At 56.8% G+C, this 14,566-nt stretch overlaps 1 protein-coding gene across 1 annotated transcript in view; it reads left to right on the plus strand.

The window, feature by feature from the left end:
• The window catches only part of ZNF512 (zinc finger protein 512), a 478,050-nt gene that overhangs the window by 92,982 nt on the left and 370,502 nt on the right, over positions 1-14,566 (plus strand). The window lies entirely within an intron of this gene.

Genomic DNA, 14,566 nt, shown 5'->3' on the forward strand with positions numbered 1-14,566 from the left:
GTCTGCCTGCTCCCCCTCCTTCCCCCTTCACAATCCTCTCTCCTGTCTGCCTGCTCCTCCTCTCCCTCCTCTCTCCTGTCTGCCTGCTCCCCCTCCCTCCCCCTCACAATCCTCTCTCCTGTCTGCCTGCTTCCCCTTCACACTCCTCTCTCCTGTCTGCCTGCTCCCCCTCACACTCCTCTCTCCTGTCTGCCTGCTCGCCCTCCTCCTTCACACTCCTCTCTCCTGTCTGCCTGCTCCCCCTCACACTCCTCTCTCCAGTCTGCCTGCTCCCCCTCCTCCTCACACTCCTCTCTCCTGTCTGCCTGCTCCCCCTCACACTCCTCTCTCCGGTCTTCCTGCTCCCCCCTCAAAATCCTCTCTCCTGTCTGCCTGCTCCCCCCTCTCAATCTTCTCTCCTGTCTACCTCCTCCCCCTCCTCTCTCCTGTCTCCCTGCTCCCCCTCCCTCCCCCTCACACTCCTGTCTGCCTGCTCCCCCTCACAATCCTCTCTCCTGTCTGTCTGCTCCCCCCTCACAATCCTCTCTCCAGTCTGCCTGCTCCCCCTTCACACTCCTCTCATCTGTCTGCCTGCTCCCACTCCCTCCCCCTTGCACTCCTCTCTTGTTCTTTATAATATAATTAACTAGCTGATATACCCGGCGTTGCCCGTGATGTAATGTTCTGCCTCCCCCGCCCTCCCCCTCCCCCTCCCCCTCCTCTTTCCCTGCTCCCCTCCACCCCCTCACACTCCTCTCTGCCTACGCCCCCTCACACTCCTCACCTGTCTGCCTACTCCCCCTTCCCCTCACACTCCTCTCTCCCTGCTCCCCCCTCACACTCCTCTCTCCTGTCTGCCTGCTCCCTCCCCCTCACACTCCTCTCTCCTGTCTGCCTGCTCCCTCCCCCTCACACTCCTCTCCTGTCTGCCTGCTCCCCCTCACACTCATCTCTCCTGTCTGCCTGCTCAACCCCATCCCCCTCACACGTCTGCCTGCTCGCCCTCCCCCTCACACTCCTGTCTACCTGCTCCCCCTCTCCTCCTCTCTCCTGTCTGCCTGCTCCCCCCCTCCCCCTCACACTCCTCTCTCCTGTCTGCCTGCTCCCCATCACACTCCTCTCACCTGTCTACCTACTCCCCTTCCCCTCACACTCCTCTCTCCCTGCTCGCCCTCCCCCTCCTCTCTCCTGTCTGCCTGCTCCCCCTCCCCTCCCCTCTCTTGTCTGCCTACTCTCTCCTGTCTGCCTGCTCCCCCCTCCCCTCCTCTCCTGTCTGCCTGCTCCCCCCTCACAATCCTCTCTCCTGGCTGCCTGCTCCCCCTCCTCTCTCCAGTCTGCCTGCTCCCCCTCCTCTCTCCTGTCTGCCTGCTCCCCCTCCTCTCTCCTGTCTGCCTGCTCCCCTCACACTCCTCTCTCCTGTCTGCCTGCTCCCCCTCCCCCTCCTCTCTCCAGTCTGCCTGCTCCACCCTCACAATCCTCTCTCCAGTCTGCCTGCTCCCCCCTCACAATCCTCTCTCCTGTCTGCCTGCTCCCCCCTCATCTCTCCAGTCTGCCTGCTCCCCCCTCACAATCCTCTCTCCTGTCTGCCTGCTCCCCCTCACACTCCTCTCTCCTGTCTGCCTGCTCCCCCCTCACAATCCTCTCTCCAGTCTGCCTGCTCCCCCCTCACAATCCTCTCTCCTGTCTGCCTGCTCCCCCTCCCCCAACTCTCTCCTGTCTGCCTGCTCCCCCTCACACTCCTCTCTCCTGTCTGCCTGCTCCCCCCTCACAATCCTCTCTCCAGTCTGCCTGCTCCCCCCTCACAATCCTCTCTCCTGTCTGCCTGCTCCCCCCTCCTCTCTCCTGTCTGCCTGCTCCCCCCTCCCCCTCCTCTCTCCTGTCTGCCTGCTCTCCCCTCACAATCATCTCTCCTGTCTGCCTGCTCCCCCCTCCCCCTCCTCTCTCCTGTCTGCCTGCTCTCCCCTCACACTCCTCTCTCCTGTCTGCCTGCTCCCCCTCACAATCCTCTCTCCTGTCTGCCTGCTCCCCCTCACAATCCTCTCTCCTGTCTGCCTGCTCCCCCTCCTCTCTCCTGTCTGCCTGCTCTCCCCTCACACTCCTCTCTCCTGTCTGCCTGCTCCCCCTCACAATCCTCTCTCCTGTCTGCCTGCTCCCCCCTCACAATCCTCTCTCCTGTCTGCCTGCTCCCCCTCACAATCCTCTCTCCTGTCTGCCTGCTCCCTCCTCACAATCCTCTCTCCTGTCTGCCTTCTCCCCCTCACAATCCTCTCTCCTGTCTGCCTGCTCCCTCCTCACAATCCTCTCTCCTGTCTGCCTGCTCCCCCTCCCCCAACTCTCTCCTGTCTGCCTGCTCCCCCTCACACTCCTCTCTCCTGTCTGCCTGCTCTCCCCTCACACTCCTCTCTCCTGTCTGCCTGCTCCCCCTCACAATCCTCTCTCCTGTCTGCCTGCTCCCTCCTCACAATCCTCTCTCCTGTCTGCCTGCTCCCCCTCCCCCAACTCTCTCCTGTCTGCCTGCTCCCCCTCACACTCCTCTCTCCTGTCTGCCTGCTCCCCGTCTGCCTGCTCCCCCCTCACAATCCTCTCTCCAGTCTGCCTGCTCCCCCCTCACAATCCTCTCTCCTGTCTGCCTGCTCCCCCCTCCACCTCCTCTCTCTTGTCTGCCTGCTCTCCCCTCACAATCATCTCTCCTGTCTGCCTGCTCCCCCTCCCCCTCCTCTCTCCTGTCTGCCTGCTCTCCCCTCACACTCCTCTCTCCTGTCTGCCTGCTCCCCCTCACAATCCTCTCTCCTGTCTGCCTGCTCCCCCTCCTCTCTCCTGTCTGCCTGCTCTCCCCTCACACTCCTCTCTCCTGTCTGCCTGCTCCCCCTCACAATCCTCTCTCCTGTCTGCCTGCTCCCCCCTCACAATCCTCTCTCCTGTCTGCCTGCTCCCCCCTCACAATCCTCTATCCAGTCTGCTTGCTCCCCCTCCCTCCCCCTTCACAATCCTCTCTCCTGTCTGCTTGCTCCTCCTCTCCCTCCTCTCTCTTGTCTGCCTGCTCCCCCTCACAATCCTCTCTCCTGTATGCCTGCTACCCCTCCCCCTTCACACTCCTCTCATCTGTCCCACTCCCTCCCCCTTGCACTCCTCTATGGTTCTTTATAATATAACTAGCTGATATACCCGGCGTTGCCCGGAGGCCGTGAGGGGGGGGGCGTGAAAGGCAGGGGGGGGCGTGAAAGGCAGGGGGGGGGGGCGTGAAAGGCAGGGGGGGGGGCGTGAAAGGCAGGGGGGGGGCGTGAAAGGCAGGGGGGGCGTGAAGGCAGGGGGGGGCGTGAAAGGCAGGGGGGGGGCGTGAAAGGCAGGGGGGGGCGTGAAAGGCAGGGGGGGGGCGTGAAAGGCAGGGGGGGGGCGTGAAAGGCAGGGGGGGGGCGTGAAAGGCAGGGGGGGGGCGTGAAAGGCAGGGGGGGGCGTGAAAGGCAGGGGGGGGGCGTGAAAGGCAGGGGGGGGCGTGAAAGGCAGGGGGGGGGCGTGAAAGGCAGGGGGGGCGGCCGGAGGCCATGAGGGGGGGCGTGAAAGGCAGGGGGGGGCGTGAAAGGCAGGGGGGGGCGTGAAAGGCAGGGGGGGCGTGAAAGGCAGGGGGGGGCGTGAAAGGCAGGGGGGGGCGTGAAAGGCAGGGGGGGGGCGTGAAAGGCAGGGGGGGGGGCGTGAAAGGCAGGGGGGGGCGTGAAAGGCAGGGGGGGGGCGTGAAAGGCGGGGGGGGCGTGAAAGGCGGGGGGGGCGTGAAAGGTGGGGGGGCGTGAAATGCAGGGGGGGCGTGAAAGGCGGGGGGGGGACGTGAAAGGCGGGGGGGTGTGAAAGGCGGGGGGGGGCGTGAAAGGCGGGGGGGGCGTGAAAGGCGGGGGGGTGAACGGCAGGGGGGGGCATGAAAGGCAGGGGGGGCGTGAAAGGCAGGGGGGCGTGAAAGGCAGGGGGGGCAACACACACACACAGTGTCACACACACACAGTGTCACACACACACAGTGTCACACACACACACACAGTGTCACACACACAGTGTCACACACACAGTGTCACACACACACACACACACACACACACACACACACACACACACACACACACACACACACACACACACACACACACACACACACACACACACACACAGTGTCACACACACACACACACACAGTGTCACACACACACACACACAGTGACACACACACACACAGACGTCACCTAGAGCGACACCTACCTCTACTTCCGGCCGCCGCCATCTTTTCACTCGGCGCCGCGAGGGAAGAAGGGTGTCCTTCCGTGCGCGCCGCCATCTTAGGCGCCGCGAGGGAGGAAGGGGGTCCGCTGCCTGTTCCCCCGCCGGGGATGGAGATGAGGCACCGCGAGGTCCGCTGCCTGTTCCCCCGCCGGGGATGGAGATGAGGGGAGCGGGAGCGCCGGGAGAGGTGAGCGGAGGGGGTGTAATGTGCGCGCGTGTGCACAGGGACATCTTCTCACTCGGCGCCGCCGCCATCTTAGGCGCATCGCGAGGGAGGAAGGGGGTCCGCTGCGCGGGGATGGAGATGAGGCGCCGCGAGGTCCGCTGCCTGTTCCCCCGCCGGGGATGGAGATGAGGGGAGCGGGAGCGCCGGGAGAGGTGAGCGTAGGGGGTGTGTGTGTGTACACAGGGGTGACCAGGGCTGAGAGTGTGTGTGTGTGTGTGTGTGTGTGTGTGTGTGTGTGTACAGGTTGTTCTTTCACAGGGGTGACTGTGAATGTGTGTGTACACAGGGGTGACAGTGTGTGTGTGTGTACAGGGTTGAGTGTGAGTGTGTGTAGTGTTGAGTGTGACACTGAGTGTGTGAGTGTGAGGGGGTGACTGTGTACCAAGGAGTCCTCAGAGGTTCTGGGCGTGTGGTGTGACTGCAAGTGTGTGAGAGTGAAGGAGGTGATGTCACAGTGGGGCGTACCTCTTGGCCAATGAATCACGGACCAATCAGATTCACCGCAGATAGCACTAACCTCACTAACCATTCGATTTTATATATTAAGATTAACTAGCTGATATACCCGGCGTTGCCCGTGATGTAATGTTCTGCCTCCCCCGTCCTCCCTCTCAACTCCCCCCCCCTCTTCCCAGCTGTTCAGGCTTCCCCCCCTTCTCTCCTGACTCCCCCCTCCCTCTCTCCTGACTCCCTCTCTCCCCCCCTCTCTCCTGACTCCCTCTCCCCTCTCTCTCCTGACTCCCTCTCTCCCCCCCCTCTCTCCTGACTCCCTCCCCTCCCTCTCTCCTGACTGAATACCACCCCCCGCCTGTCCGCTGTGCACCGCCATCTTACCGGGGGCAGCTGCAGGAGGAAGGGAGTCCTTCCGGAGGCTGCCTGCCCACTGCCTGTCCCCCCGCCGGGGAGGGAGGGAAGTGAGCGTTGGTGGCTGGGGCAGGAGGGCCGCACCGCGCTTCCCCTCCGTCCGGGAGCCGGTGGGGGGGAGGGAGAGGGAGTTGGGTGACGTCATAGAGCCGGGTGACGTCATAGAGCCACCAATCTGATTGGCCAGAGGCTGAGGACCAATCAGATTCACCGCAGCTAGTACCAACCTTTCGATTTTATATATTAAGATAATAATTATTACAAATTTCATATTATAATTGTAGCCCTCTTACCCCCACCCTGAATGAGATTGGGGTGGGTGGTGTATCTGACTACTTATCAGTGTGGTGCTGTACCTGTTTGGCAACCAGGAGAGCTGAGCTTCCGCCACGGGGAACCTGGGGTATGTACTTACACTCGGTGCAGCGCCTCCACTGATGATGGATCCCAACGGGGTGGGAGTGTGCCCTCACCAGAACAACCATACAGTAAATACACACAATGTGAATAAACAGTATTTACTGAGCATGAACGACAACTTCAATGAAACTCTCTTTGCATAACATCAATACATCATATGAATAACAGTGCATCACCCTGGATGCCTACCATCCCCTCAGCCCACATGTCCATCATCACATCACCCTCAGTCCCTTTGATAATGATGTGCTTTATCCCTTGAGTGTCCACAACAATAAGGTGAGTGTGAGGGATAGCGCTTCCCTGTGTTGGGGCCCGGTGGTGCACTTATTATTCTACCTCCCTGATCACTGCTCCTGATCAGGATAATCCTTGGAACTCAGCAATTAAAATTCTCATTTACCTCTATTAGGAGGGAGAAAGGCCACAGTGGGTCTGTATCCAGCAGAATGAGGCACTTGCAAACTAGGGAGGTGGGGAGGGGCGGGCTTAAAACCTGGGAAGGAGGAGCCACTAACCTCAACCAGCTGGAACAGCTGAGAATGGGTTAACAAAACACAGAACCCCAGCAAGCTCTTTTTGGGAACCCCTGAGCCCCCACAAAATATATGTAACCCTGCTTCCCATCTTCCCCCAGACTCTACGGTGGTGTCTATGGTGCATGAGGGCAGATTACATGCGGTGTGGTGCGTACCTGTGAGGAACAGGAGGGCCTGAGCTTCCCGCGATGTTATTGGGGAGCCAGGACCGGGCTTCTGGGGTGGTAGCCTCCATGATCTCTTAGTGGTGCAGCGCCTCCATCTTCTATACTCCCAGGAATATTGGACAGGACCCGTACAGAAGAACCCCTTGGGTCCCAGGGTAATAGCTTCCAATTCACACACAGTCTTTGGTAATACGAATAGTCTCTTTTATTAGCAGATCAGCAACTCCCCACGGTAGTGGCGTCCAGTAGCCGCAACAACAACAGCCAAGCTGTACTTATTACTCCGCTCTCATCCCACACAGATAATTCCTCCTCTCCTTCCCTCCAAGTCTCTCCTCCGACAGGATGGTCTGGGCTAGGGCTTCAATACCCCGTGGCCCACCCCCGAGGTTATCCTCACGGTGGGGCTTGGATTCTCCCCATCACCCCTGGCAGTGGGGTGAGGGCATTGGTCCACCAAGTCTATAATTCTATCAGCTCTACTAAAGGAAGCTGAATCTCTCCACTCCTCTCTCTCTGCTCCTGCACTCTGCGCAGGGGAGACCGCGGTCTCCTCCAACTCCTCGGACCGATCCGCAGGACTCTTCGACTCACGGCATACTAACTGAACTGCATACTCTCGGCATGACTAACCAGCAACTCCAGACTCTCGGTATAACTAACCGGCAGTTCCAGACTCTCGGTATAACTAACCGCCAGTTCCAGACTCTCGGTATAACTAACTCTACTCACCGGAGTTGGCTGCTAAATATAGAGCTAGCCCCGCCTCTCGTGATGTCAGCAGAACCTCCCCTCTTGCTCACGCCTGCAGCAGAGTCCAGGCCTGCATCTACCACTCAGGACAGGCCTATGAAGGGGGAAAACCCATGATGATTACTGGTGCCTGATCTTAACAGGACTTACCACAGTAGAAGGAAGATAGGTATAGCCTGTGCTGTTTACAGGGGGCTACACTCTCCCTATAGTGGAATCCAATGGTCCCCACTTGCACCTATTTTTAGCAAACCCATCCTGCGGCGAACCACCTGGGAAACAGCACAGATAACATTGTCATAATACATGGCATAATGAGGTAGTTCAATACAATTGCACCCGGGTACTCCCAACATGGAGAACCCTACAGATAGTGCTTTGGATCAGGCTTTCTTACCCGCCATCCATTATGATCCGTGACGGTCACAGCGAACGACTGGACCGGCCCATGCTCAGGCCTGTATGTAACACCGTGCATTTAAATACACCTACCGATGCTCCATATACGTACCAGCTCACTAATCTTATTCTCATTGTGATACCCTCCCTGACCGAACTTGGTCCGAAGGTATTCCTGGACTGCCTCCCTGAGCCAACTGTCTCGGTTCTCTTCAATTTCTCTCATGATGGGCTCAGGCACATAGGGATACTCATACTCGTGTGACTGCCGGTATCTAGCGACTATGGCCCGGTTAGCTCGACTTAGTTTGGTGAGTTTGCGGTGCCCTGACCTGCTCGGCAGTACCCAAAATACAGGCTCCTCTGGAGCTATCTCATCGTACAATATACTGGGGCCTCGAGGTACAACCAGTTTCTGTTCTATCTCCCTAAACCGGTGATCTAACTCATCCTCCACCTCCTGCGGAGTGAAAGAACCAGCCGCCCACCAATGATCTACTACATCGTTCTTAATTAATAAGAACCGCGTACGGTCCATCCCCTCGTGGTATCCGGTGAACAAAGGCGCCCACCATTTGTCGCGGTGTTCGTACTCTGCGGAATGACTAGTGCGGTCTACATCAGATTCTACCTGTGATGATACACCGGACGTACCCGCATCAGTAGATCACGAGCAATCTCTCCTTCCCTTGGCATTATAATACGTAGTGGGGTTCATTTTGTGCACCACTTTGCTGGTAGACCCAGCCTCCACTGGAGTGTGAGACCCACGGGCCCTCCCTCTAGCTGCAGGAGAAAACGGCACAGAATTAGGTACAGGTATAACACTTGAATACGGTATCTCCCCATCAGACCCTTCCTCACTCAACTCCCAGTCCCGCAAGTCCTAGGCGTATTTGGGGTGTTTACATAGCTTATCCCTGGTAGGTCCCGGTGGCACCACTCGTGACGGGGCAGGGGCAGTGGTCGGGGCAGTGGAGCTATGGGCCGGGGCTGGGGGAACGTCCAAGGCATTGTCCAGCAAGCGGGTGACACCACGCCAAAGGAATCTGTGCTTAGAGTCACTCCCCGCCATACTTCTGGCTTCTCGGGAGGGGCCTCGACTCTGTAGAATAGCCGGGGCAATGGCTGAGTCTATGCTTCGAGAGGAGAACACTCCTCCAGGCCTTCGCTTTCCGCAGGAACCGGAAACGACGTCGTCAGGATCACCTGCAGAATCTCCACCCACTCCGTGGTCACGCACCGGAAGTGCGTCGAGGACCTGCGGGGGCGGTGGCGGAGCAGCCGGTACACGGTCGAACAAGTAGGCCTCAAGCCTCTCTTTCTCGTTCGCCGGGATTGCGGTCTGCGCCTGGCGGGAGTAAGGGGGTGGTGGAGTCTCCTTACCACTCCACTGCTTTTTGATGACATTGGGCTCCTCTAGGATCGTCTCGGTCTCCGTCTCCGCCGCACTGGGAGTCACCACTGCGGTGGGACTCTTATGGGCCTCCGGCCGCACCAGCGCTCGCCGTCGGATGGTTTCCGGACTTGTCTGCTCTCTCTTGATGCCTTTGGGGTGGTTCGCCGGTAGGCGCATCGCCACCAATGTCACGCCAATCTCTTCCTCCGAAGAAATCACGATCGGTTCCTCCGCTGGGGAGTCACCTGGTTCTTCGGCGATACAACCAGTGGGTATAGGTACAAAGTGTTCTCGCTCTGGTACCTCCACTGCGGTCGCGCTCTTCTCTGTTGCCAGCTCGCTCAGTTCAATAGCGAGCTGAGCCTTGGTTCCTCCCGATTTAGTATAACGGGGACCCAGAGCAGTCTTTTCTTTACCTTCCGCCACCTCCGTCAATGTTCACGGAGAGGCACCCCACGGGGTTCCGAACAAAGGCCACGGCTCGTTCGGCCAAAGGTAAAACGCTCCACATTGAGGGCATCGGGCCCTGGTGCTTGGTACCGCGCCCGGTATCCCGCAGTGAACGCACAAACACCGAATGTATTAATGCTCAGCTACCTCCACTACCAGTAGGCCTCCTGGTAATTGGTAGATGGAAGTACTCATCTCGGACATGGTTCGCTCAGGGTGGGAACAGCTCAGTGTTCCAGCTCCTTGCTCCTCGAATGCCAGAAAAAAGTGAAGCTCTTCGCTCAGGCTTCCGGTCCCTCCTTCGGTGGGGAGGACTCTCCTGATTGGCTCTCCTTGTGCCCCCTCCCTCTGGTGGAATCCAGAGGTGGGATCTTTCCTTTTTCAGCGTGACGTGGCCTGGCTTTCTGACCATTCACGGCACAGGTGGGTGGGCTTTCGGCTTTCGCGCCGCTCCGCTCCCCTTGCAAAGAATCTGGGTTTGGCGCCAAATTATTACACATGTCCCGCCACATTCTCCTAATAGTCTCTGTGCACAACGCACGTGCTTGCTCCAGGCTTGGTGGGAACCGCCATTTTAGATCACTGTTCTTGCTCCGCGGAGCACATGTAGAGATGGACGCCATCTTGGATGAGTCCTTCAAATGCCCATGTACCCTATCCTCAGTGTCTAACGGGTATCTCGTACCTAAACACTGACTGACAGCCAACTGTGTGCTCTGCATTCTGTTTCTCACTAACTTGAGGTGGCTTGTACCCCAGGCTCAGCGGAACTCCTCTCCTCCATGCACTGTACTCGATGTCTACCATGCAAGTGTTCTGTGGTGCGTGTGTGTGGGTGATAGTTATGGTACCTCTTTTCTAGGTACGGGCATCTCCTGCTTTTGGCCACTCATAGCGCGGGCCCTGGGCCATGGTCCCTGGACTGGTTAACAGGCTGACCCCCCCCAGTTGCCTCACGCTCCCTGCCTCAAGGGACTCGGTCAGCTCTAACTATTCACCCTTCCTACGCCACCTCCTATGCCTTGCTATAAGCCGGCCCTGTTCTGACATATATCTCAGCAGCGCCTCCAAATGTAACCCTGCTTCCCCCCTTCCCCCAGACTCTACGGTGGTGTCTAGGGTGCATGAGGGCAGATTACATGCGGTGTGGTGCATACCTGTGAGGAACAGGAGGGCCTGAGCTTCCCGCGATGTTATTGTGGAGCCAGGACCGGGCTTCTGGGGTGGTAGCCTCCATGATCTCTTAGTGGTGCAGCGCCTCCATCTTCTATACTCCCAGGAATATGGGACAGGACCTGTATAGAAGAACCCCTTGGGTCCCAGGGTAATAGCTTCCAATTCACACACAGTCTTTGGTAACAAAGGATAGTCTCTTTTATTAGCAGATCAGCAACTCCCCACGGTAGTGGCGTCCAGTAGCCGCAACAACAACAGCCAAGCTGTACTTATTACTCCGCTCTCATCCCACACAGATAATTCCTCCTCTCCTTCCCTCCAAGTCTCTCCTCCGACAGGATGGTCTGGGCTAGGGCTTCAATACCCCGTGGCCCACCCCCGAGGTTATCCTCGCGGTGAGTCTTGGATTCTCCCCATCACCCCTGGCAGTGGGGTGAGGGCATTGGTCCACCAAGTCTATAATTCTATCAGCTCTACTAAAGGAAGCTGAATTTCTCCACTCCTCTCTCTCTGCTCCTGCACTCTGCGCAGGGGAGACCGCGGTCTCCTCCAACTCCTCGGACCGATCCGCAGGACTCTTCGACTCACGGCATACTAACTGAACTGCATACTCTCGGCATGACTAACCAGCAACTCCAGACTCTCGGTATAACTAACCGGCAGTTCCAGACTCTCGGTATAACTAACCGGCAGTTCCAGACTCTCGGTATAACTAACTCTACTCACCGGAGTTGGCTGCTAAATATAGAGCTAGCCCCGCCTCTCGTGATGTCAGCAGAACCTCCCCTCTTGCTCACGCCTGCAGCAGAGTCCAGGCCTGCATCTACCACTCAGGACAGGGCTATGAAGGGGGAAAACCCATGATGATTACTGGTGCCTGATCTTAACAGGACTTACCACAGTAGAAGGAAGATAGGTATAGCCTGTGCTGTTTACAGGGGGCTACACTTATATATGTATGTGTGTCAAAATTGAGTGCTATTGAGCGTGGCATATGTATACAACAGACGACAGAGAAGCCCATTCTCAGCTGTTTCAGCTGGTGGAGGTTAGTGGCTCCTCCTTCCCAGGTTTTAAGCCCGCCCCTCCCCACCTCCCTAGTTTGCAAGTGCCTCATTCTGCTGGATATAGACCCACTGTGGTCTTTCTCCCTCCTAATAGAGGTACATGAGAATTTTAATCCTAATAGAGGTATATTAGTATTTTATCTGGTAGTGTTAGGACTTGCGAACAGGTGTCTGCCTTGACGTGGCTCGCAAGCTTACAACACTTTGGCCGAAGGGTTAAACTAAATGACCCTACTTCAAGAGAATATATAAGTATTTTACTGTGTATTTTTGTCATGTTGGATGTAGCATTGGGCTTCTCTGTCGTCTGCTGTATACATATGCCACGCTCAATAGCACTCCTTTTTGACACACACATATACATTTTTTGTGGGGGCTCAGGGGTTCCCAAAGAGAGCTTACTGGAGCTCTGTGTTTTGTTAACCCATTCTCAGCTGTTCCAGCTGGTGGAGGTTAGTGGCTCCTCCTTCCCAGGTTTTAAGCCCGCCCCTCCCCACTTCCCTAGTTTGCAAGTGTCTTATTCTGCTGGATATAGACCCACTGTGGCCTTTCTCCCTCCTAATAGAGGTAAATGAGAATTTTAATCCTAATAGAGGTATATTAGTATTTTATCTGGTAGTGTTAGGACTTGCGAACAGGGGTCTGCCTTGACGTGGCCCGCAAGTGTAGCCAGGGTCCCTCTGGTCCCCCTGTCTGCAGGTTTCTTTCCCCCTTGCACGTGTGCTGCTGCGGGGGCGAGCGCGTTCCCGGGGGCTCCCGGTGGCAGCTGCGGCAGGATGCCGCCATGTTTAATGTGTTCGCGCATGTGCGGAGGCTTGCGCGTAAGCAGAGCAATCGCGGCGGCCATGTTGAGTTTGGCGCGGGAGTTCGCGCCTGTGCCGTGCAATACACAGAGGTTCGCAAGCATAGAGGTGGCCATTACATGTGTGCAAGAGCTCTTGGAAGTTGCGCATGCTCAGTTAAGAGTAGCGGCGGCCATTACAGCTTCAGACATGCGCAGTAAAGATCGCGCACGCGGTCCCCATAGGAAAGAGCTGTACCAAAAACTACAATTCACAGCAGCCTCTGGGGACTGCACTTTCACCCTGGTCACAGGCAGCATTGAAGCCAATAGAGCTGGCAGATTCTCATGCTGCAAAGAACATACAATGTTGTGTGCAGACAGGGTTGTGTCAGTTGGATCCAGGAAGAGATTGTGGAAGGTAGTGTACAGAGAGCAGGGCTCTGCTGTACTAGGCCAGAGAAACCCCAGGCCCAGGTAGGCCCCACTGCCCACTAGGTTAGTGGGTAAGTTCATAGGGAAGGCCCCTTAGGTAGGGACCCTGCCCTTATCCGAGTCTGAGTCTTGTCAGTGACACAGCTGCAGTGCTGTGTGCTCTGACAACAAGAGACAGTGTGGCTTGCAGTGCAGCCACAGCAATTAGTTGGCAGTTTCAGGAAAGGCCCCTTTCAGTGCAAGGGGGGGGGGGGTTGCTTTCTATAGTACCCAGTTCTATGTGACATCACCGGTGCCAGTTGCACGCAGTGATCGCGGCCTGCGTCTGGGCTCAGACAGGCTCTACTACAAGAGACATTCTGTGGGTGCGACGCTCCACGAGGGAGACACCTCATACGGAGGCGGATTCCTGTTCCTGCGTCAGACCCTTTTTGAAGAGCTTTACACCCGGGCACGGACGTGTGCCCGGGCAGGTATCTATAAGTGCACCAACTTTACCAACAGTCACTCATTTGGGGTATTGTGGGACATTTGGGACTATTGATATAACGTGTGGGGTACAAAGCCCTGCGTGGTGACCGGGTAGTTGTGCCTATTAGTGTTATAGAGGGACACTGTCAATGTCATATTGTTGAAGTATGTTATGTTGTGTTATGTTACTGATCCCTATAGTAAACCCTTTTAGCCATAACCTTTGGTGTGGGCTGGTTACTTTATGGATGTTCCTATGTGAGGGCCACTCTACACTCCTAGAATCTCACATAGGTGGAGGCGCTGACAAGAAATGTTCCAGAGATTCACCCCAGGCTCTCACTAGCGGAGGCTCAGACCTCCTGTGGGCCTGACAGGTATAACGCACCACACCTGGTAACATATTGGTTCCCCCTCACATACACTCTATATGCGATTGGGTGGGGGAATACCCGTTACACAAGCTTACAACGCTTTGGCCAAAGGGTTAAACTAAATGACCCTATTTCAAGAGAATATATAAGTATTTTACTGTGTATTTCTGTCATGTTGGATGTAGCATTGGGCTTCTCTGTCGTCTGTTGATCCCAGACTCTGGCAGCTCACCACGTGCAACTGGCACTGGTGATATTACACACACTGTATAACTTAGAAAGCAACCCCCCTTCTTCCTATGAGGGCCTCTCACTGACACCGTCAAAGCTAACTGCTGTGGCTGCACTCAAAGCCACACTGTCTCTTCTTATCAGAGCACACAGCACTGCAGCTGTGTCACTGACTAGACTTACACTCACCTAAGGGCAGGGTCCCTACCTAAGGGGCCTTCCCTATGAACTTACCCACTAACCTAGTGGGGAGTGGAGCCTACCTGGGGCCTGGGGGTAGCCTGGCCTAGTGTAAGAAGCCACTTGCTCCTTACACACTTCCTCCCCCTTCCATCTCCCAGCTCCAACTGACTAGCGTGGTCTCTGCAACATTGTATCCTTCTCCAACAGGAGAAGCTGCAAACTTTATTTGTTGGCTGGCTGCACATGATGTGGGTGAAAGGGCAGTCCCCAGAGGCTGCTGGGAATTGTAGTCCACTCAGGACCTCTTTAGCATTGGGACCGCGTGCGCTATCTTTACTGCGCCTGTGCGAAGCTGTAATGGCCGCCGCTATGCTTAACTGCACTTGCGT

The sequence above is a fragment of the Ascaphus truei genome, chromosome 4 (assembly GCF_040206685.1).
Source record: "Ascaphus truei isolate aAscTru1 chromosome 4, aAscTru1.hap1, whole genome shotgun sequence".
NCBI lineage: Eukaryota > Metazoa > Chordata > Amphibia > Anura > Ascaphidae > Ascaphus > Ascaphus truei.